Source organism: Mus caroli, unplaced genomic scaffold, assembly GCF_978045245.1.
Source record: "Mus caroli unplaced genomic scaffold, Mus_caroli_1 scaffold_8, whole genome shotgun sequence".
NCBI lineage: Eukaryota > Metazoa > Chordata > Mammalia > Rodentia > Muridae > Mus > Mus caroli.
The window spans coordinates 56,767,304-56,790,999 of NW_028227263.1; the positions used below are offsets into that span (position 1 = coordinate 56,767,304).

At 40.3% G+C, this 23,696-nt stretch overlaps 1 protein-coding gene across 3 annotated transcripts in view; it reads right to left on the reverse strand.

The window, feature by feature from the left end:
- Me3 (malic enzyme 3) overlaps positions 1–23,696 on the reverse strand; it is a 190,046-nt gene that overhangs the window by 126,511 nt on the left and 39,839 nt on the right. The window contains exon 2 of one of the 3 annotated variants that reach the window (XM_029479566.2): positions 20,611–20,704. The exons of the other annotated variants lie outside the window; for them this stretch is intronic. The gene's annotated coding sequence lies outside the window, so the exon portion shown is untranslated. The remainder of the gene's footprint in view (positions 1–20,610; positions 20,705–23,696) is intronic. 3 annotated transcript variants of the gene reach the window in all.

Sequence of the window (23,696 nt, forward strand, 5' to 3'; positions counted from 1 at the left end):
GGGACATTAATAACTAATGAGTCTCATAACTGGATGGCTGATAGTGGCACTGTTCAGAGGGGACACTAATGATGAGAACCACAATTATTTGGAAGAGAGACTTTTCTTATATTTTATTTTATACAAATTGTTTGACTTTGATACATTCTCTTAGAGATGTGTAAGTGGCTGGTTATCTTGACGTCTGCCTATCTTGTACAACTTTTATAATATTTTCTTATTTGAAATTTTGTTTTAATGAAAAGAAAGCATCTCTGTGTTTTGTTCTGTGCCCAAAAGAAGCATTTAGAGAAAAACATTGGGCTAGGTATTTGTTCGTTCATTTGTCTCCTTGATTCTCCTCCAGCTTTACATTATTCTGTGATGGGCGGGCAGGAACTTGTTCTGCTTCAGCCTTTAACCATTATAGAACATTTTCCTCCTGCTTTCTTTTCTTGGATTGCTTCATGGGAAATGACACAAATAAGGCATTTCATTTACCACATGTTTACAGTACATTCAGTTGTTCTAGGGCTCAGGCTGCCACCACACTGAAGTGTGCACGGTTTACACCACAGAGACACATGCAGTGACTTTTGAGGTCAGTTTAAGCTGCTATCTCCAGTTCTGATTTCTTGTATCTAATTTTAACATAACTGCTGCACTTTATAACCCTTCTGCAGACTAAAGTATTGCTTCAGGTGGGTAGGTCAGGGATGTTAGCCACAGGGTGTTTATGACTCATGTTTGCAAAGGACATTATCAGGCAACCCATGAACACCACAGCACACACCAGCAATGCCATCACCACCATGACAAGACTCTGTTAGTTTTTCTACCTTTTTATTTAGCACCTCTTTCCTAGGTATGCACTAGTAGATGTGGGATATTTGTACACCTAGCCCTACACCTATGGTGGTATATAAGGGAATATGCTATTTTGCTCAGGGGCCCACATCCCAGTGAGGTGATATGAAGAAATTGATGCCATTTAAGATAATGAGCAGCATAGATACAGAATTTTCAGGTGCTGTGAGATTGCAGAATACAGAGAAATCACTTCCTTGGGGGCTTTGTGTGTTTGCTGAAGACATGCCTTTGAAGTATCATTTTTAGACAGCTCTTTTAGACTAAAGGCATGAAACAGGAAGCTAAACAGGTATAAAGCTCCAGCTGAAGGAAGATTAGTCACTATCTGGGAGGTGAGTATGACAGGGTAGTGATTTCAGGCAGGGAGGCTGGATGTAGGCTGAGCCAGATAGATATGAGCCCTGCAAAGTTGCACCAACTGTAATGCTTTGGAGGCAATGGTGAGCCAGTAGAGGTGTGTTATAGTTTGACCTCAGCTGTGTACTGCGCAATAGCTGATGACCAATAGGGAAGTCAATCCAGCAGGCAAAAATGGTCCAATTGTCATGTAAGTGAGACCCTGGCATCTCTGGGGAGGACTGGAGAGAAGCAGAGGCTATACACCCTTAGGCAGTAATAGCAAAGCTGTTGCCATGGTCTGTGTTAAGATTTAGCATGAGGAATACTGAATCTGGTTCTCCATATGCCTCCCTTATGGGATGAATAGAATCCTCTTAAAAGTCATGAGTTGAAGCCCCCTTTCTCAGTGCTTCAGATTGAGATTGCATTTGGAGAAGTCTTAAAAGAGGAGTAAAATGGATGTTGTTATTGGAGTCCTCAAAACAATATGATTGTTTTCTTTATAAGAAATGGAAGCCAGGACACTGAACCCAGAGAGATGACCTTGTGAGGACACAGTGGGAAGATGGACATCTCCAAGCCAAGAGGCTGAGCTCAGAAGACCCCTGCGAGCCTGCTTGCACTGTAACCTTGTAGCTTCTCGAAATATGAAAGAATGAGTTTCTGTTGTATAAGTCACATTGCCTGTGGCATTTTTTTGTGATAACCTGATCAAACCAACACATTTCCTGTTAGCTAAATCTCACCATGGTCCAAGCCTGCATGGATAGGGGATATAAGAAGTCTTCTGGGGACTGAGACCATGTTTTCTGATTTTTACTTCACCCTCTTCATCACCACAATCACAGAAAACATAACAGCATATGCAAGAGAATTAGGGAAATTTGGTCACTTGATCAAGAATGTCACTAGGTTGTTTTGTCCAGGTTCTAGCTTTGTTCTAAAGAACCTGCCAATTGGTTCAAAAAGCTCATAATGACTCATTATACTGTACTAGTTTAGAGCTAGATTCTTAGGCTTTTGGGAGGGACAATACTCTAGTTCAAACTGGAATGACCACTGAGCTTTACTGACAAACTACAACTTGGAAAAATGATATATATGTAAAGAGAATCTGTCCTCAAGGATAAAAGCCATTGGAGAAATTAAGGAACATTTTATGGAACCCATATGTCTCTAGAGAGGGTGACTTGATTACTATTTACAAAGAGAGAGAGGAAGATGAGCCTTAATTGGTTGCCTTAACTGGGCAAACATAGAGATGCTCCTGGAAATCTCACTGTAACCAATAGGAAGACAGAGTTTCACAGACCGTTGCTTGATGAGACTAAGTCAGCATCCAATCTAAGGTGATCCATTTACCTTATGAGATAAGGTGTAGTTACATTATACCAACAAGAAGGAAACTTTTACACCACTGTACTTTCAATTTGGAGATGTCAAGTTTTCTTGTTCCTTGTTAGCAACAAGAAAAAAGATGATAGAGAACACTCTGGATTATCTAAAGATGATGCCTGTCTAGTTTAGCAGGACCTGGAGAGTGTACTTTCTGGTTATTCCTCTGAGGCAGAGTACATTAAGGGAAGAAGTGTCAGAATTTAGGAGATAAACAACCAGCATTTGAGTCATGGCCCATAGGTTACCCTGCATATTGCCCCATGACAGTTATTTAATCTTCCATTGTTCTCAGAATCGTCTATGCTCATCTATAAACATGACATCCTATTGACCCTTCTGTACAGAGTAGCTGTGAGGATTCAGTGTGAATATGGATGAAGGAAAACAACACAAAACCCCAAAACAAGAAGTTGACTAGAGATGACGAAGGTGGGCTTGGCTCACTACCAGGAAAATGACTCACTGATGTATGCCCTTGTCCCCAGTTCATGATTATTGTGAAAAATGAATGTGGAAGGTCAGAAGTTCTCCAGCCTTCTACCACTCAGATATCAAAAGAGAGCAAACACCTGCCCTGGGCAAGGTATTCTGCACAAAGCAGACAGACTCCCTCTTCCAGGCACCAAGAGGTTGAGAGAGTGCTAAGACATATCATAAAGGGGTATTTTTATAATAAATATAATAAAGAATAAGGGATGTTCCACAATTGTAGTAGGAGCAAAAGAGCAAAAAATAAAAACCAAATCTTTCTATTCTGGCTTTATGCTCAATATTTAACAAGACAACACTTGCATATCACATGCAGAAAGACTTCGAGACTCAACATATAGCTCTTAAGTTTTGAAAGTGGATCATGAGCCTCCTGCCTCCTGCTATGTTCTTAAGTTTAACAGAATTCCTAAGTGTAAAACTAGTAAAATCTAGGCATATACTGGAGAAAATGAAAAAAAGTTTTCCTTTATCCTCTAGACATAATCATTGTATCATTTTGACCTATTTTTTTTCAGTCCTTTTTCTATGACTACCCAAATAAGGCATAAAAACTAAATTTTACTTTAAACCAAGTTGAGATCCTCCTGGATACAAAATTTTATATTTGTCTTTGTCTCCACTTAGAATTAAATGGTTAATACTTTATCATACTAAAACTTAAAGAATCGTTAGAAGCTAAACCAAACCAAACCAACCAACCAACCAACCAACCAATCAACCAACCAACCAACCAACCGAAAAAAAACCTAAACATGTTACCCAAGTATTATATAATAGTGACTTTGTTTTGTAGACACGTATATATAGAGCTTATTAGGCACTTTTGGCTTATGAGTAGATATGATCATTATATGATATATGACATATATATACAAAGTTTTCACTTGACAGATGAAGAAATTGAACCTAGAGAGTTAAGTAGGATCTGATTGTATTTAGAGCCCATATATTTAATACTATAGTAAGAGAAGTTAAGAGTGGTCAGAACATTTCTTCCTTGGCTCAATAGGTTGGGTCAGTAGAGACTTTGTGAGTGTCTTCTATGGATTGGACCCTATGCAGGCCCTAGGTCTCTAATGGGAAACCAGGAGTTCAGACAAGGCTCCAAGTCTGTCAGACTGCAGGTCTCTCTCATTCCATTGTATCCTACTTAAGAAGAAGTATTTTCTCACTGGAGTTGATGTTATGGGCAAAGCTGGCCCAGGATATGGCCCTCTTAAAACACAACGACACAACTAGAACTCTTCTCTCTTGTGAGGGCAAGGGTGTCAGGGCTGTTTCTGATGGGCTTCCCTTTTCTCCTTCTAGGCCCCAGACAATGTAATGTGGTCCAGGTGATGCAGGATTTGCCTCATGGGTTCAGATGCCTCCAGGCAGGAACAACTGTCTTTAAGAATTACACATTGTTCTTATAACCCCAAGCTTTGGCATTTGAATCCACCAAACCAGTTATAGAAAACTCCTTTATGTTTTTTCCCTTGACAGCTCACACTGTACTTCAGACTGCTTTGATAGCTCCCCTAACAGTTGCCTTCATTTTTTGAAACCAATGAAATGACATGTTTGAAGGGATTATTCTTTTTTCCCTCTATGGAAAGTACATATAGCTCATAATGTTTTAATAATAGTAACCAGATGGATTGAGGGGGATCTGACAAGGGCTTTCTTTAGCTAATTTGAGAACATACTGAATTTCAGCCTCTTTTGCCTAATATAAAAATGGGCAGAATAAAAGTGCTTTATAAATTTCCTATGTGTGCAATGTTAATATGTTCATCATGGTCAGGTAAAATATATTAAAAGTTAACTTTCCCTTTTCCCATTTTAAAAGCAAAGGTTCCAGGCTTTATCCAGGAAATCCCTTGAAAATATTTAGCTATTAGAACTACGTGCTCCTAAATAATAATAGTTTCCACTCAAAATTTGAGTAAAATACCTCCTAGTCAATGTGCATGCCCTGCATTTCTTTTCTCTGATTCTCAAAGGAGCACAAAAGATTTTAAACAAACTACTTATCAACATAGAAAACCATAAGTTGTAAGTGGTAGAAGGAGCCTTAATAGCCATCTGGTCTACCTTATTCTTCCTGTAGATGAAGAACCAGAAAGTTTCAGTGAGTTTTACACATGAACCTCACCCCACATGTAATGGCCATTCACCATATCCCCACACATCTATTCTGCTTTACTTTTCCTGAGCTTTCCACCATTTTCTTTATTTTTCTCATTACTTTTTTCAGATAAGATCCTGGATGGTAATGGGAATGGACTAGGTTATATTCAGGTAAATTTGGCAAAAGAGAACAAGCAATAGAGAGAAGGCTCTGAATTAGCCAGAAAAAGTATAGTCAACGAGTCCAGAGAAGGCAAGGTGCCAGGTTATATCAGTGGCATATTCAGATCATAGAATCTGTTATCAGGCTACAGGAGAGTGGTAAGTAGATAAGGGGAGCCTTAGTAACAGGTACTAAGAGGAGCTGCACTCAAGGGCAGGGTTCCCCAACACAAGAACAAAAGTTCAAAGTTAAGTCAAGAATGTGGCCAGAGGATCCAGGGAAACTGGAATAAAAAAATATCTGGATCACAATTCCAAGGAACACATTCACAAGGTCAAGGCAGAACTAGCTTCTGTCCTAGAGTTCTTAGGATGAACTTGAAACAGTATGGAAGAAACAATCACTGCCTATCTAAGTACATCACATAATAAGTAGTCATATAAATGTGTTTCCCAGTGTTCTGTGCATTCAGACTGGGCCATGTGACTACTTCTAGTCAAATGACTGTGATGGAAAGCAAAGACTATGGCAACCACACATTTTATTGTTAGCCAGGAAGCACTGACTATCCTAGAAAATAGATCTATTGTCTGCTCTGATCTGTGACGTACACTTCTGGAACATGAACAGCCTTAGACACTGTATGATTATTTTTGGGGGCCTGAGGACTTAATGAGTATGTGAGAAATGCCTTTGATCAAGAAAATATACCTTGCTACACAGGTGCTGCCTCTGAGAACAAAGCAAAAGCAAAGACATTTCCTCTCTAAAGCCAAAGTGCTCTGCTATTACAACAGCTCATCTTGGTGGAAAAATAAAATCGAAAAGAGTGCAACGGTGGGGATTTATAAGTTATAAAAATACTGAGGCCGGGGATTTAGCTCAGTGATAGTATGTCTGTCTAGTATGCACATGTTAACAGGTGATATCAATGCAAACAACTTTATGTGATTGCAAATGGGTATATTTCTATTTATATCTTATCTCAATAATGAATGGGACAAGTGTTATTATTTCCACTTAGCAGGTCAGGAAATTTAGGCACAGAAAGTACAGATAATTTCAGGCTGAGAAGATGACCCAGTGGATAAAGCATTTGCCAGACAAGCAGGATGATCAGAGCTTGAATCCCTCGAACCCATGTGAAAACTGGACAAGTGAAGCAGCTGCCTGTAATCCCCGTATCTAAGAGACAGAGACGGGGAATCCCAGCTCTACTAGCTGGGCTCATCCAGATCTGTGTTCATGGAGTTATTCTGCCTCAATAAATAAAATGGAGAGTAATTGAAGAAGCACTTGAACCAACATGGCCCTCCAAATGCACCTGTGCATATACATGTACCTCCATACATGCAAACATTCATACACGTATATATATATCCTACCAACATGCATTTAAAGAAGAAAGAAAGTATGAAAAGCTTAGAAGACAGTTGACACAAATATTCTGAATCAACAAATCTATATATTTGCAATGGATTATTGTAATGAATAGTTAAGAAAATACTATTAACTATGTATTGGCTCCTATAGTTAAAGCCAAGTCAATTCATTGTATATTATGTAGTTTTTTTTTAATTAGGTATTTTCTTCATTTGCATTTCAAATGCTATCCCAAAAGTCCCCCATACCCTTCCCCCCCACTCCCCTACCCACCCACTTCCACTTCTTGGCCCTGGCGTTCCCCTGTACTGGGGCATATAAAGTTTGCAAGACCAATGGGCCTCGCTTTCCACTTATGGCTGACTAGGCCATCTTCTGATACATATGTAGCTAGAGACACGAGCTCTGGAGGGTACTGGTTAGTTCATATTGTTGTTCCACCTATAGGGTTGCAGATCCCTTTAGCTCCTTGGGTACTTTCTCTAACTCCTCCATTGGGAGCCCTGTGATCCATCCAATAGCTTGACTGTGAGCATCCACTTCTGTGTTTGCTAGGCCCCGGCATAGTCTCACAAGAGACAGCTTATCAGGGTCCTTTCAGCAAAATCTTGCTAGTGTATGCAATGGTGTCAGTGTTTGGAGGCTGATTATGGGATGGATCCCCAGGTATGGCAGTCTCTAGATGGTCCATCCTTTCGTCTCAGCTCCAAACTTTGTCTCTGTAACTCCTTCCATGGGTGTTTTCTAAGAAGGGGCAAAGTATCCACACTTTGGTCTTTGTTCTTCTTGAGTTTCATGTGTTTTGCAAATTGTATCTTGTATCTTGGGTATTCTAAGTTTCTGGGCTAATATCCACTTATCAGTGAGTACATATCATGTGAGTTCTTTTGTGATTGGGTTACCTCACTCAGGATGATGCCCTCCAGGTCCATCCATTTGCCTAGGAATTTCATAAATTCATTCTTTTTAATAGCTGAGTAGTACTCCATTGTGTAAATGTACCACATTTTCTGTATCCATTCCTCTGTTGAGGGGCATCTGGGTTCTTTCCAGCTTCTGACTATTATAAATAAGGCTGCTATGAACATAGTGGAGCATGTGTCCTTCTTACCAGTTGGAACATCTTCTGGATATATGCCCAGTAGAGGTATTGCTGTATCCTCTGGAAGTATTATGTCCAATTTTCTGAGGAACAGCCAGACTGATTTCCAAAGTTATTATGTAGTTTTTAATGTAAAGTGAACCACCTTAAAGTTAATGGCTTGGTAACATTAAAGTGCCTTTACAACTGTGCAGTCATTACCTCAATCAGATTCCAAAATACATTACCCACAAAGAAACACTTTACCCATAAGACAATTGCTTCTTATTCCTCCTATTCCCTTAACCCCAAGCAAACTCCAGCTCTAAGCAATTACTAATTATTTTCTTTGTCTATAGATTCTGGATGAAATGTTACTGTATACAGCCTGTATATTCATCTGGCTTCTTTCATTCAACATGATATGTTTAGGTTTATTCATGTTTTAGCATGTGTCAGCATGTCATTTCTTATTATGGTATATTAATATTCTATTGTATAGGCACATTGCAAATGGTTTATTCTTTCATCTGTTGATGGATACTTAGCCTGCTTGTCCATCTATCTGTTGATGGATAGGGCCTGATGCCCAGTGTGCTAGCCTGGATTCCAGTGTGCAGTACCTGCTATCTACGTGGGCATATGCATATGCAGGCTCACCACAGACATGAGGCTGAACATGTTTCCGTGTCATACTGTTTTCGTGTAATGAGTTCATGTCCATGGATTGGTCTTGGAAAATCTTTTAGGACAAGGAAAAGAAATTGCTTTGGTTTTCTAAGATTTTTGCTGGGGTCTCACTTTATTACCAGTAGCTGTGTGACTATTAGTCAACCTCTCTTATATTCAGCCAGTGTATTACTTTTAGAGTATTAATACATTGAAGACTTAATACATTCTAGAAAGTTAATACATTAAATAGACCCCTGTTGAAGTGGGGTCAGCTTTTTGAGCAATAGTTCACTATCAAAGAATGAGGGTATTTCTGCGTCCTTTCTAGCCTTGATAACGGGCAACCTGCATTTTTATAATATACTACATTTCTTGTTTTGTTATAATGAAGTCAGTTTTTCTCCCAAAGAATGATCACTTTTCATTGATGCTTTCTATTTTCAACTCTGGTTAACTATATTATTTTGAGTATTTGTAACAACCCTTTAAATTAAATTTATTTAATAGTAGACCTATTTTATAGATAGGATAGACAAGAAAAAAAAAAAAAGACAGAGGAGGAGAAGCTAGAGTTCAAACCCAGACAGGAGGAATTCAAAGGCCACAATTAAATTTCTTTAAGTTTCTGACATTAGGATTTTTGTTGTTGTTGTTGTTGTTTTGTTTTTTTGAGACAGGGTTTCTTTGTATAGCCCTGGCTGTCCTGGAACTCACTTTGTAGACCAGGCTGGCCTCGAACTCAGAAATCTGCCTGCCTCCCAAGTGCTGGGATTAAAAGTGTGCACCACCACTGCTCGGCACCTGACATTAGTTCTTTTTCAGTGATTGTCTGTTCACAGACTTTTACCTTTTCTAACACCACCAACCCCATGGCTCTCCCACAGGTGCCTAAATAATTGACAGTCTTTTAGTCCTACTTAATCATTCTTCTTCTTCTTCCCTCCTCTTCTTCTTCCTCCTCCTCTTTCCTCCTCCTCCTGGTCCTTATCCTTGTCCTCCTCTCTCTCTGTATGTGTGTACGGTGTACTTGTACATGTGTATGTGTTTGCAGGCACCTGGTCATGTGTATATGTGTATGCATGTAGAGGCCAGAAATTGACATCTGGTATCTTCCTTGATTACTCTCTTTCTTATGGTTGATAGAGTCTCTTGCTGAATTCAGGTTTCACATTTTTGGTGAGTCTGGCTAGCCAGCTTGAGAATCCAGTCTTGCAATGCAAGGCAGGCTCCCACCCCACCTAGCTTTTATGTGGATTCTGGGATCTTAGCTCTGATCCTCATGCTTGCACATCAAGTATTTTACCCACTGATCCTACCTCCTGCCCCCTAACCCCCCAGCTCCGTGCTGTTTCTAAGAGTACGTTTCAGAGGACTCTGACTTTCCACCCTCCTAGGCTGTCTGAACCAATGAGAACAACACCATTGTCATGTGGCTCATATACAGCAATGATTGGTTACGTCACTCCCCAATGCCTTATGCAACCATGACAGCAGCCACAAATTAGAACAGAATTACTTTCACAGGCATGGAGCCTGAGAGGTCACTTGCTCCTAGTCACATTCCTGGCTCTTAAGTACACCATTTACCCCCTAGACCTTTGACATGCTGTGTGCCTTAGAGTAAGGGAAATATCTCAAGGTCTGGTTTAGAAGACTCTTGTTGAAGTGGGATCAACTTTGCCAGCAGTAGCTCACTACAAAAGAATGAGGGCATCTCTGGCCACTTACAGCTAAACATACAAGTGCCATCCTAAAGGATAGCCAATGGCTTGTCCATAGAAGCTGTCTCAGGGTGCTTAGGGGGTTGTCACTTTCCTCTCTATAAAGGAAGCTCATTAAGTTCCAGGAGTCTGACAACAAACATCCCTGACAACCCAGTGACTAATGGTCCCCAGATGCTGCTCAGGGGTCAGTCCTCCTTCAGATCTAATGGCAAACCCTTCATTACACACTGGGAAGTGACCTTAATCCACAGTGCTGATGACTCTCCTAGCCGAAAGAGTAGAGGGATTTCAGGATGGTAACATGGTGCCTTTGCTTGGTAATCACTTGACTTAGAGGCCCGTTGTCTGGAAAAATCTGGCTTTAAATTAATGAATGTTTACCTTCCTGCCTTGATCAGCCCTACTGCTGATCAAGAATGCATAAGTAGGCGAGCTGCTGTTTTGTGGTATATAAACACAGCAGTTAGTGCCAAGCTGGGCTTTGCCTAAAAGTCACCCTGGCACTAATGACATGAAAAGGAGATAAGGTTTGGTTTCTCATAGGCCAAAGGTTTAGTTCTAGCTTGGCTCCTTGTGGGCTTTACTATGGCTGCTGCTGCTGCGGCCATGACTCTGGACTGCAGTGCAGACTTCTTTCCATAGTTGGGTGTGGGACTCCAATCAACATTTCATTTTGAAATGACTTGCTGAGTAAATTCTGTCAGCTTCACACATTCACAGCCATTAGGACATTAAGCAATCTAGCCTCCCGTAAGGATGATATCAATTGCAAATGCGATTGTACTTCTTTTCACTTAGGATCATCTGGCCACAAGTTACTTCACAGGCTCACTGGCAGGCCTGAGAGTGGCCCAGCATTTCACAGGGCTCTGAATTGGCTGGCCTCCATTTCAATTGGTTCCGAGCCATGCCATACTCAGCATTAAATAGTTTGCAAATCACCCTTATTTATTAACCTCTACTTCTACCACTACTTGGATGGCTTCAAGGGAAGTCATTCCAGGACACACAGGGTGCCTTCAATGACTGAGCTCTTCTGTGTTGTCACACCTTTGCTGCCTCTCCGCCCCCTCCCCCCAGCTTACTCTTCTTGTCACTCAGCACTCTGTGCAGCCTTCTCTGACTTCATCTTCTCTCCCTCCCCCACCATGCACTCAATTAATCATTTCCTTCTGATTAAGACATGGCTCTTTTGTTTTTCTAGAGAGGGAAAATGTACCCACAAAGAGCCAAATCGATAGCTTTAGAAAAAAAAAAAAAGAACCAGGAAAGAAGTGCTTAAGGGAGATTTGCAGATCGTTATAGGGGGAACATTCTCTCCACTCCCTTCTGTGAGGCTCTTGTATATCAAGTTTTCCAGTTTCTAGTAGACTGTGTTCCAGAGATACGGAAATCAGTGTTTTTAAAAAAATCTGTTCTTTCATGATTGCATGCATGTAAATAATACATTTTGCTAATATCCACCCCATTATCTCTTCTAATCTTCACACTGCTGAACCCTGATTTCCAACAAGCTCCCCTGTACTTCTGTGTCTTTTCTGTGCCACGTACTGAGTTTAGTTAAGGTTGCTTATAGAAACATGGGTGTGGGGTTATGTAATGGACATGGGCAATGTTCCAGTGGCTATACCATGAAGTCAGTGAGTTTTAACAAAGATGATGATGATGATGATGATTAGACAAAGTTAATCTTGGAATAAACTCAATGTGTCCTTGGTCTGATTTTGAGAACAGCTCCAGGCCAAGTCTCCACTCTGCTTGATAACACTGCAACACTAATCTCATCTGCTATCTGTCCTTCAGAAAGGGAATGGAGCTCTAGAGCCATTTTCTAGATACCTGGGGGATGGGCTCAAGGTACATCATACACTTATGTGGAAATGGCTTTGTAACACCCTAACTCTTGTGCTAGCAGACCCAACTGCTATTGGCTATTTCCCAACTGCTTGGCAGTAGGCAGTAATTTAGGGGACATAAACATATTCTGACACAGAACTGAGTTCAGTAGAAGCATAAGTAGTATACTCCTTAAATATGTTTCTGGTATAGAATGAAAGAACCAAAGAATACAAAAGGTGTTTGTCAAATATTAATTTTGCAATGAGCCTAACTCTAAATCAGCTGCAACAAAGAGATCGAGAGACAAGGCCTGTGTCTCTGAATCTTACGTACCACTTGCTCAATTTAGAAAAAATCCTCAAGAGGGGCCACTGTGGGGGCTGAACACCACTCTACAGTGAAATCCCATTCTAGCAAAACTAAATTTCATGGGATCTGAACAGTCTGAGCTATGTATGATTGGAGTTTGGGAAAGAATCCTGGGGCTTTGTTTGAGGCTTTCTCACTGATGTCAACAGTTTTTCTTGCAAGTCAGAGCAATGGACTCAAGCACATTGTAGGCTCCCTCTAGAGGTGGGAGTGTACAACTGCATGTGGAGCTCTGGGGGTTGGATCCTGCTCCGAAGTGAAGAGCAGAGTCAAACTGAATGAATGGGAATGGCTATAGCTAGGGAAGAAGGGTGTGGGGGATGGGCATGCTCAAGGTACATTGTATACTTTTGTGGAAATGGCTTTGTCGCACTGTTATAGTAGCAGTACTAATACTAACAGTAAAACAAACACTGGAGTTATCTTTTATTACATCAAAATTTATTGGGCAAAAATTAAACTACATTATATACATGTATGAAATTCTCAAATACTGAATAGAAAGAGTGATAAATAATGTACTAAAAAGGAGTTTTCTTATTTTCTACACAGCAAAGCTGAGATCAAATACGCAGTGAGTGCACTTCTCATGGAGAAGGCTGCAGCCTGTAAGATGAGATTGCAGAATTAGGTAAATTGATTATAACTGATGATTTGTGGCTCCAGTGGAAGAAAGGGAGTAAAAATTCCATAATGACCCCTTTTGGTGTGTTGACTCCTAGAAGGGGACATACTTTGGCTTGATGGTGGCATCATTAACACTGTCATCATCACAGCACTCATCACTGAACAAGAATTACCTGTCTGGGACTAAGTAGACACTTGCATTTTCTCATGAAACTTCTCATAGGTAGATACTAAAACAGCACTAATTACAGACGAGTAAGCAGAAATTTATCAAGTTAAGTCCTTTGTACATGATCACACATTTAGCATGGGCTGATTTAGGAATCTGTATTTGGATCTAAGCCCTTAAATACAATAAAAGAGTGCTTTCTAATTAGATAAAATTAGACTCAGGGAGATTAACCATGAGCCCCAAAAGCAAGGGGGGCCATTAGCATTTGTTAGAATGAAAGTATATATTCAATGCTTAATCCAACATGAAAACTCAATGAAAGTCATCTCCTAACCCCAGAAAAGACCACAGTTCTGATTAAGTAATCTGTGTCTTCAAGAGTATATGTCAACTTGTAGATAGTGCTGTTAATATTTGCATTTTGTCACCTTGACCTGCATGGTGTCTATACAAGGGCAGAATGAACATGTGTTAAAGTAATTACTGAATGCCTGAATTCTACTAGTCTTTTCTCTAAGAAGCTTAAAATGAGCTAAGAATGATAAAAATCTGAACACACAAATGCACATACCTCTATATATCCACTCATATCATAAAAGTGAGCTGACATACATTGAAGACTATATATTGCCTATTCCTCATTATTAAAATCCAGAAAGATTTGCCCATGCACAAATAAACAGTTGGGAAAATACTGATTACAGAATAGTTTGCAATAGCAAATACTAGGAACAGCAAAAATTCATCTGTGCAATCACAGAGAAGTACATTTGAGTTTAGTAGTACAAGGAGACTAAAATAAATTGAATAAAACGAAATGTGTAACACAGATGAGTCTCAAAACACAATAAGCAAAAATAATGATAATGCTAGCTCACACATGTTATGCTAGGCAGTGTTAAATTGTTTACATGCATTAATTCATTTTGTCCTTGTAATAATCCTTTCAGCCCACCTACAAATGAGGATGTTGAAGAAAAATAGTTACATTTGGCATGTGTTAAAATGCTTAAACATGACCAAAGAGATGTAAGATTATCCACATATGTAGAAAAAGAATACAAACACATATGGAAACAACAACAACGAAACACACAAAAAGAGGGACATGCCATCAGAGAGGCAAATAATGGGGAGACAGCTCCAGTGATAGCATTCCATCTCTTAAGCCACACAGTTTGTGTGTGTGCATGTGCACAAACGTGTGGTCATGGCACATTTGCATAATGTTCCTCAGGTGCCTCCATCTTTATTTTAATCGTGTGTGCTACGACTAAACTGGGCTCACAATTGTTTTTGTTTATTCTGCTTTTGAGACAGTGTCTTGCACTGGCCTTCACCTTGCCCAGTAGGTTATACTGACTGACTTGTAAGGCCTTGGGGCATATGACTATCTTCTTAGTGCTGGGCTTACAAGCACCACCATGCCTGACATTTTTTCCCCATCATGTGTTTTGGGGATCAACTTCATGCTTCATTCTTCATGTTTGCAAGGCAAGTTCTGTACCAACTGAGTTATCTCCAAAACCAAGACAATTTTTTTAAAAAGTTATACCTCTTTCCTATGTCTGAACTCTTTCCTAATTGAGAAAGTGATCTGTAAGTAGAAACCAAACAGTTTGAGGGCCCAGTGGAAAGAAACGCCCTGTTATCTCACGGAGAATGGATTACCTGTCCTGAGCTTACTCCTGAGGAAGACAACACGGGAATTTAGCAAATGTTAAAGTCATTGCTAACAGCACACGGATGAGGCTGTGCACAAAGTGGAAAGATAAAGCGAGGCTCAGAGTGGGAAGAGAAAGCCCATTTTCCATCCCAAGACCCCAGGGAGACTGGTTCAGGTACTGGCCTTGGTGACAACATTCTACTTGACCTTTCCTCTCTGGTCCTCTCTGGGAAACTGGGAGATGCTGCCCTTTCTGCTCCTGGTTACTGAATGAACAATTCAGCTGGTCAGCCGTGGCTCTCTTTCAGATTGTGGGTGTGTTGGGGCCATTGTCTGCTGCTCAGGGACAGACCAGTTTCCACGGAGGACCTGTGTTTACAAATGTGACTAATAACGGAGCTTTGAGAAAAGGATGAGCATTTGCTGCAATTCAGAGCTGAGACAGAGACTGCTGATGGGAAGCAGGTTGCATGTGTGGTACGTGTTTAGCTGCTTAGTACCCATCCAACTGTTTTCCAGAAATGCCAGTTCTTATGCAGCTTGGGTACTGGGTCAGGACAGCTGCCAACTCCAGCTGCTGTCTCAAACCAAGAAGATTCCTTAAAGAATGAATTGGGGAAGAGAGTTTAAATAATTTGTCCTGGTGATTCTGCTAATAAATTATGGAGTGAGAATTCCAAAGCAGGTTGCCCTCTTTTGAACCGCAATGGATTGGCATTAACATACGGGGATGAATTATACTTTTGCTGTGAGTCCAGGAGAGTTTTTGTGTCATATAAGCAGCCTGGAGACTTGTTTCTGTTCTATCTGGGCTGTCAGTAGAATGACTATATAGTAAGGGATGCCAAATGAAAAGCATTCATCTCCAAGAAATCTAGGTCTCCTATTTTCCGGGGTCGGTGCTCTTTTTACCACGGACCTTTTCTTTTTTGTCTTGTCTTTCTGCTTCTTAACAACGGTCATTGTCTTGGTTGGATTTTACCTCCAGGTAAGAGCAGGCGTTAACTTTGTTCTTTTGAAGGATGAAGAAATAGAGGCTTTGAGGTGAGATGACTCATTCAATATCACAGAGCTAGGAAGAGCCCATCTTTCTCTCTGGGAGTGTCCTTGCCTTTGCAAGGCTGTGGTGGTGGATTGAGCGTCTGTGAGAGATGGAGAACCTCTTTCTTCTTTCCCACGCTCCCTACTCAGGAAATGTTAGCATCTTCCTGTTGGTGGTGCTGTGGCTAGGGGGTGGATTTAGGCCTAATGCACAGGTCTTACTCTCTGGGACTCTTTAAAGTAATAATCTTTTATAGTCACAGATGTTCTTGTAGTGGCTTAAGAGCAAATTCCTTTGAGGGTGTTTTGTTTGTTTGTTTGTTTGTTTTATTTTTGTTTCTTTTGGATCCTTCCTCCCTCCCTCCTTTCTCTCTCTCTTTCTCTTCTTACAATACAAACTCAGAAACATCTTAATGACATGGAATGTATGGAAAATTTGAACAAAGTAGAGTGGCAAATCAGGCCACCCCGGGCCAGCCATTGTTGACATTTTCTGTGTTTTCCTGTAGTCATGTTCGAACAATGGCTGTGTTGTTAGTTGTGACGAAAAGGAATGCATCATTGTATCTTTCCCTTCAACTGAATAGTGTCCATATTGTGACCCACCTTTGTAAATGTCTTTTTAAGACGCTGATAATACATCATTTTGCAAATGTGCTATAATTTACTTAACTGCGTCCCTGTTGTGAGGCCCTTGTGTGATTTTTAAGTGTTTTATTATCATAAACAGCAGTCATGTCCCCCTGAATAAGCCCTTTGTGATATTTAAGCTTTCTTCTCTTAGAACAATTTTCAACAAGAAAATACTGGAACTTCTTTTTACTTAAAACATTATTTCGTTAGGAATTTAGTGCTGACACCAACTGTCAAGCTGCTATTAGCCTTACAGAAATATGCAAGTCATCTTGGGGTTTTCAATTAAATTAGTGTCTTAAAATAAAATTTTAGAAAGTCATACTGAGGTTCTAGTTCATACCAGGTATGAACTAGAACCTGAAACAGAACAACAAATAGAAATGTAGGACATAAACATGTCTAAAAGTACTAGCAATAGTACCAGAAAGTGCTAGAACAAAGGTCACGAGTCAGGCATATGGAGGTGCATGCCTACAGTTCCAGCACTTGGGAAGCTGAGACAGAATGGATTTCCAGGCTAACCTGGGCTACACAGTGGAAACCTGTCCCTCAAATAGCTCAGTCTAATTATGAGGAAAATAATATGAGTAAACACAGCGGCGGACATCTTACAGGGTGTTTGGGCAGTAGGGCCTCACAGCTGTGAAGGATAAGAAGACACTAAGATATCATCCCAGACATCACAGTAAAATGCATTTTGCTCTTCTGCATGGAGTCCTGGAACAGAAAAATAGTGGCAAATGATTGAAATCCAACTAAAGACTGGATTTTATTTAATAATAATAGGGCAACATCACTTTCTTACATGTGTTTCAACAAGTAAACCAGGGAAATGTTATGTCCTAAAGAAGCTGGATGAGGGGTGAGCTCTCTGTACTATGTGGACAAGTTCTCTGTGAATCTAAAATACTCCGAATTTTTTAAAAGATGAAGAACAAGAACCCTGTAGTCTGGCTTGATTTGGAGTCGGGAAGCTGGCATTTTCTATGGTTGACTGGCCTTGGACAATTATTTCTTTGAGTTTCAGTTCAGCTATTATATACAAAGGGAATAATTTCCATTATAACGGTAATGTTGTGACTATAATTAGTGTTATAACAGGCATAAATAAGTACCCATTTACTTAGTGTGAGAGTGCCTCTTTCCAGTTTAGTTTCTTTTTGGTAACTAAGAATTTATGAAATAGAAATGCAGGATTATGTAAAAAGTAGAACAATTAAAAGGCCTTGTTACAATTTTGGAATCAACACAAAGCATCTATTAGTAGAATCTGGAAATGGGATCTGAGGTGGGATTTGGGGGTCATTACTTTCATTTTTCTATGTAGTTGTTGGGTCTTTTCCGAAAAGTAGGTGTAGCAAGAGCGTGCAAGATTCTGAAGAGACCCCCATATTCTAGCCCCGGCTGCCCAAGCGCACAACTTACAAATGTCCATTTAAGACATGGAAATTCTTTCGTTTGGGTTGCTCAGAACAAACAATCTGGCAAAGCACTGAAAATGGTCTATGGTTGGCCTCTATCCAAAGGCAAATTATTTTAGTATGAAAGTCTAAGGAAAATAATTTAACCACAAGCTATGTGAACAGGAAAGAAAAATAACCAAAGACTAGAGAAAACCACACTCTGGCCCTCTCACATACACAGTTCCCCTTCTGGGTGCTAAACTGCAGCACAGATCTGCAACCCGATCTCAAAGTTACACTCTAAATGACAAAGGTTTGATATTAAACTATAGTAGAAGCCATTGAGTGGGTATATAGGTGAAGCAAATTATTTCATATTACCCAACCTAGAGGACAGGACATGTATAACTTTTCCTGGGGAAAATCCATTTTATATTCACCATGGAGAAGACAATAACAGACCAAAGAAATGTTCTGTTCCAAGTCCAGCCTGGAGAACCAGTGAGTTTACTGGTATTGCTCACAAGAGCTCAGGTGACTTGGGCAGCTAGAAAGCCCCGCCCCTGCATTGGCAACCAATCATGACAGCTGCACTACTGGAGTTCCTTGTACAACCTTCATGGAGTCAGGCACCTGAAAAGTCTCCTTTCTCACAGCAGGGTATTGCTTATGTCACCTCTGAAAAGGGCCTTGTGGGTCTTCTGAGTTTCATAAGCTTCCCACATCTCCCCACGAGGGAGTGGTTCAATCTGTTGGAAATGGCTACAGGAGAGGGCTTGAGTTCAGGTCCACTTACAGGATATGATATCACAGACTGTGCAATACATATCATATATCTCCAGATTCCTCGTTCTAAAAATTGTACTACATAACAAGACCTTAAAGAGTTAATACAAAGGTTAAATGAGGTAATAGATGTGAAGAACATTCCTGCAAAGTTCTCATAAAGGAGGCAATGCAGATACACCAGGGGCTGGGGAGATGGCTTGGCGGTTAAGAGCGTGTACAGTTGTTACAGGTGTTGAGGTTAGTTCCCAGCACCCACATCAGGTAGTTCACAATCACTCCAATAAATCAAGATCCAGGGGATCGAGCACCCTCTTCTGGCCTCCACATGCACCCGTGTTCTTGTAAAAACATCTATATACAAACATTCATAATACACTATGCACTTTTTCAAATTAAAAACTCATAAAAATGAGTGAAGTTTAAGTCTGACTTGTCATTGACCCTACTAAATACAGGCCTTTTGTCAAACAACTTGCAATATTTTTTTCCACAGAAATAGCTATTCATATGAAAGTTTATAGGATAATATTGAGCCTGCAGTCTGAATTGTTATACCGAGGGATGAACATATGGCATTGGTTAAGCTTCTTTTTGGCTGCAAAATTTGACCTTGCTTTTCAATGTGATCCGCTTTGGAAGTAGAAGGAAGGGTGTGGACTGAGCATCACACATTAATTAGGGGCAGCAAATTCATCTTCTGGGTGTGAGCCTGGTTAGCTAATTAGTGTTCCTCCAGCGATGAGAACAAAAGGAATCCATAGCAACAATTCAGTTACCCAGGGAATGAGGCTTTTCATGAAACTAAAATTTCTGAGATAATTAGATGGCTTTGAAAGTGCAAAATTTGATATTTTGGGCTAAAAATTGAAAAATAAGAACACTTGGTTATCTATTTCCTATGCCAGATTGCAAACATCTGTCTTATCTTCCCTTGGATCAATGGCCCTGAGCATATTAACTGGTGTTTACGAGCTGTTCAGTAAATGCTTTGTTAAAGTGAAGTGTATGACTCATGTTCCTGACCTTAAGCAGAGGGGATAGATGTGCTCAGCCTTATCATGAAGTGCAGTCATTACTGTAAGTATTTTTCTAACCATAATAACCGGGTATCGGTTCACGCCCGTGAAGCCCTCTGAGGCAATTTGCTCTCGTAAAATGGTCTAAGATGTGACTTTAGGTTTAGTTTTCCGGCTTGCTTTTTAAGTTTTTCCGTCCTCTCTCTTATCAAAAAGGCATCAGCCATTTTGGCTAGCCATCCTGCGGAGGTTTGCTATTTTCTCACGGGTTGTTCATTGTGACTCCAGACACTCAACTGGTTAAGATCCTATCTAAAAGCAAGGGCTTGCCTAAGCTTGGGTCTGCAGAGCTAGAATCTGCACTCAGATCCTTAGGTTGCAAATGCAGTCCTTCTCTATAACACAATACACAGCACCAGAGAACGCTGATCACGCTGATCACACGCGTGACGGGTGCGTTAGGAAGGCGAGTTTGTTTCATTGTTGGTTTTTATTTGTGCCCGATGCCCCTGCTTTTTCATTGATTTCCTCGAGGAGAGACGACAGGCACAGCTTCCGGTAACCCTAACCCTAACCCCAATCCTGAGGTAGCTCCTGCTTCTTGTTTATCTTAATATAATACACCTTTTCCTGTTCAAAAGTTTTAAAATTTCAGCCAAATCTCCCAACCTCTGCTCCCCACAACTTCCGCCCAAGTGTTTTTAGCAGACTGGCTTCACCTGACCCTTACTTAGTCCCTTGTCTCAGAGCATTTCCCCATCAGAGTGTGAGGTCTCTCAGGCTTGTGACTGGTTAAAAAACACAGCTCTGTCCAAGCTCCTGGAGAGACAGCTTCTTACCAAACAAGGCCTGGGGTGGGATCCAGGGGTCTGTTGATGTCAGGGGATTCTTCCAGGCTTTTCAGTGAAGTGTCCAGACCAGAGTGTTTCTGTCCTGAGTTCAGATCAGAAATTAAAAAACAACAAAACAAAACAAACAAACAAAGCCCAAAAATTGCATTGATGTTTACTATCTTCAAATTTCTCCCTGATGGCTTTGGGAAATTCTTGGCCTATTTGATATATTCATTGTCCATCTTAATACAACCTTCTATGTAGTTAATAAAAAGAAAAAAAAAAAACCTCATCACTTTATGAAATCCTACCCAGGCCTAAAGTCATTGGAAAGTAAAGATGTTCTTATTGGCATAGAGTTTGTGACACTTATGAACAATGAGGGTTAATTGCACTGTTTCAGAAGAAAATAAAACAAGTCAAAAAACCTACATGGTGCTCTTAGTCTTGGCTAACTTGTGAGCAGGATTCTCAGGATTCTTCATTCCTGACACTCGGCCTGAGAATTTCTCTTGAGTAATCAACAGGCTAGGACTGGTTTTATCACTTTAAAAGGAATTTGCTTATATTTTCTTTTGAAGTACTTTTTTTTTTTTTTTTTTTTTTGTGCAGCAGGGTATCCAGGGGCTAAAATTTTCTGTGATTCTCCCAACACAGCCCCACAAATATTGGGATTACAAGTGTGTGCCACTCTCCTTGACTCCTTTCAGTATTCTTAAATTTAGGTTCATCCCTTCTCCTTCTCTATCCTCTTTCCTCTCCCCGTTCCTGTCTCTCTTCTTCCCTTCTTTCATAACAAGTTCCCAAAGTTTGCACTTGTGTGTATGAATATCTGAACTCCAGTTGACCTAAAACTCAAGATTAGGGTAAAACTAGAGTCTAATCTAAGGTTTTCTAGACAAGCAACACACAAATTATAACCATAACTTAGATTAGTTTTAGATTTCTAAAAAATGGATATGGTGGGAGAGCTCAGCAGGAGATTTGAATTAAAGCAGAATATAAAAATATTTATTGGGTAAATCAACATATATTCAATACACAGGTTGGTTTCAAAACTCATGACTCTCCTGCCTCAGCTTCTAAATTAACTACAGTTGTATAGCACCTCACCTGGATCTTTGAATGGATGTTTATATAAGAACAACAATGAATATTTGAAACAAAAAGTGAAATTTCCCTTTTCTCATTGAAAGTTTTATATTTTTTAAATTTATAGAAACTTTTTGGACAATGTAGGCTAGAGATGCTAAAATTTTGATTGGGAATCAGTTTCAGAAATTGTTAGTGAATGCCTATAGTGCTGTATTACATATTAAATTGAATAATTCAAGCTCAAGAAGGCATTGATTGATTAATGATGCCTGTATAGTAGGGAGCTGGAGGACTTGTGGAAGGATGTGTGAGAAAGAACCTGTTCCAAGCCTTTATTGTTTATTCCTCCTTTTGAAACTACAACGTAAGGAAGGAAAACAGAGAAGTTAAGACCAACTAATGTTCATGCAAACGTTTGCAACACAGAAAGGATTGAATCTTAGCAGTTCTGGGTTTTAGAGTATGGTATCAATGGGAGTCACTAACAAATACAATACATACTTGCTGCCATAGTAGATGGAGAAGTAGAGTTACCATAGTAGAAAGAATGAAGGACCAAAATACCATATTGACGACATCTTCAAAGCCATAGGGCACATAAAATACAAGGCTGTTTGCCACATAATCACTGTGCTCAGAGATGAGAATTCTGTTTGTTGCAGTATGGGTCTTTTCAGAGAGCGGAGTGATTTCTCATTCAGTAAAGGGTGAGCCCTTTCTCATACATAGCGGTAGCTCCCTGCAATCCCAACATTTGAGAGACCCAGGCAAGAGGATGGCTATCAGTTCTAGGCAGGTTGGGCTACACAAAAAGATGTCTCAAAAGTGCAGTCAAACAGACCACCAAAAAAATTATCCAGAGCTCAAAGGACCCATGGACCACAGTCGAAAATGCATGAGCTAGCTTCAGGATGCAGCCCAGCATGGCCTTAAGTCACTAAGAAGCCCATCCTTGCTTCAATCTTAAGACCCTCTTGCTTAGGCTCCCGGAGCAGTGATTGCATGTGTGTGGCACACTATCTGGCTGAAAGTGGAACTCTAATATGAACCCGTATGGGAGCTGTGGAGAAGTTCCACAAGTAGAAGCTGGCTTATTAACAAAAGGATACTGGAGGAAGCTGAGGGCTTCCAGAGTTCAGTCAGAGTATTTCCTTGGGCCTTTCTGAAAACGACTATCTCGTCTTGTCAGGCACCTCTATAATCTCTTCCTTTCTGTTTGTCTTGAAATGAAGCTTGGTTTTATTATAACCTGGGGAATTAGGGCTTGCTTTCATGTGCAGTGCCTGTGAAATGTAGATTCTCTGATAGTTCTCTCTAAGCGAACCCACAGAACCCAGTAAAAACAATGTTTACTTCATAAACAGCTTTGAGACCTCCTCTATTTCTCCCCTCTAATTTACCCAGGTTGCTGATGTTGCTATTGTTCAGAGGAACACGAGGTAGGAAAGTTAGATTGGTACACTGACTAAATTGATTTTATTAGTAGGCTGGAGCTTTCAGAATGAATCTGCTTGTCTTTTCCACACTTCTGCCTTCCCAGAAAGCCTTCTGATGTTTTTGAGTGAGCTTCTACTGGCATCAGTGGAAAAGGATGAGGAACAATGGGGTACTCTGAAGACCAGATCTCGGAGTGCTTCATGACCTGTTGTGGGACAGTAGCTTCCCTCCAAGAGAAACTGGGTTGCACAAGGCCCATGTAGCTCAACTAGTGTCTGGCCTTTGTGGCAGAGTGATGAGACAGGAGATAGAAATGATGTAGGAAGGAGCAATCACATTGTCCTGAGGTGAGGGAGCACCATTTAGCTATGTCCAACTGTGTCAGAAGGAATATTTGCTTTCCTTGAGATTTTAAATAAATTTTTTTTAGTATTCTCATTGAAGAATATATAAATGCTTTATCAGCATGTGATGTAAAAATCCCAAGAAACCTCAATCCCAGTTCAAAATCCTCATTAGACACTAGCAGCAGTCAGCATAACTTGTGTAGGAAAGTCTTT